This window comes from Acomys russatus, chromosome 26, assembly GCF_903995435.1.
Source record: "Acomys russatus chromosome 26, mAcoRus1.1, whole genome shotgun sequence".
Classification (NCBI taxonomy): domain Eukaryota; kingdom Metazoa; phylum Chordata; class Mammalia; order Rodentia; family Muridae; genus Acomys; species Acomys russatus.
The window spans coordinates 13,215,093-13,216,306 of NC_067162.1; the positions used below are offsets into that span (position 1 = coordinate 13,215,093).

General features: G+C 52.4%; 1 non-coding gene across 1 annotated transcript; it reads right to left on the reverse strand.

Annotated features, from left to right (window-relative positions):
* Positions 1 to 609: 609 nt before the first annotated feature.
* On the reverse strand, positions 610 to 741 carry LOC127209721 (small nucleolar RNA SNORA17). Its single transcript, XR_007833232.1, has one exon. It is a non-coding gene; the product is annotated as a small nucleolar RNA SNORA17 (small nucleolar RNA).
* Positions 742 to 1,214: the final 473 nt, after the last annotated feature.

Consider the following 1,214-nt stretch of genomic DNA (forward strand, 5'->3'; position numbering starts at 1 on the left):
CAGGGCCTGCTCTCCTAAGGGCTGTATCTGGCTAGAGGGTGGGGCAGCTATTCTACTCTCATGCCCCCAGAGACAGCTCTCCCATGATGCCCAGGTGAGGGGTAGGGCCAGTTCTGCACAGCAATCAGACATCAGCCTGTCCCTGGGCAGGAGCTCAGACCACAGACATCCTCCTGGCCTTTGGTGGTAACAGGTCCCTGCTGCTCCAGGGCCATGGGCCCAGATGTAGTCCCCATGGTAGCATGGTCCCAGGTGGCACCACCAGCTATTCACACCAGGCTGTTCCTCACTGCCCTCGAGTCTCCAGTTCCATCTCTTTTCTTTATGACCACTTTCTTCTGTTTCTCTTTTTCTTCCATTTCTCCACCACTTACTTGCTCATCTTAGTGGTGCCCAGGGTCTCTGAGTGTTTGGGCTTGGGTCAGGAGTGGTCTCTGCTGTGTTATGCCCACTAGTGGATTATGGCACAGGGAAGGGGGTCATCTCCAGCATGGTCTGTGCTCCCAGGCTTGTGCATGGCCAGACTGGTTGTCATCACAGGCTAGTTCCTTGTCTTGGGGCCCCTGGCAATGGACCAGTGGTCATTTCAGGTTTGCTTTTTTTAAAGGAAATGTTAGGCTTCTAATCATCCAGATGTTCACAGGTCAGAACACTGAGCTTAGACAGAGCCTCTCCCCTCTTTGCCACCTACTGACACACATGTGACACAGCAGCCACACCTGCAATGGCTGTAGCCATAGGTTGTCTTGACATTTTAAATTTTCTTCTTTGTTTTCCATCTCCCTTCCTCTCTCCCCCCTCTCTGTCTCTTTGCCTCTGTCTCTCCCCACCCCCTTTTTCTTTGAGGTAGGGTCTCACTATGTAACTGGCTGATGGGGAACTCCATTGTAGACCAGCTGGCTTTGAACTCACAGCAATCTGTTTGCCTCTGCCTCCCAAGTGCTGGGACTAAAGGCACCAGCTTGTTTACCGCTTTTCATCCACACAGGAGGGCTGTCCCCTGTGTACTGTGACACTGATAGTGCCCACTTTTGATTCCGGCATGTAATAATCTGCTGGATGAGGAGTAAGACATGTCAGCCCTCAGGCGGTTACAGAGCCGACTGCATGGACCACAGCGCAGCCTCAAAAGGGCACTTTCTGGAGTCAGAAAACCTGTGAGGTTGGAGGTAATTCTACGTGAGAGGATGGAGTGATTCTGCCACATGGCAGAT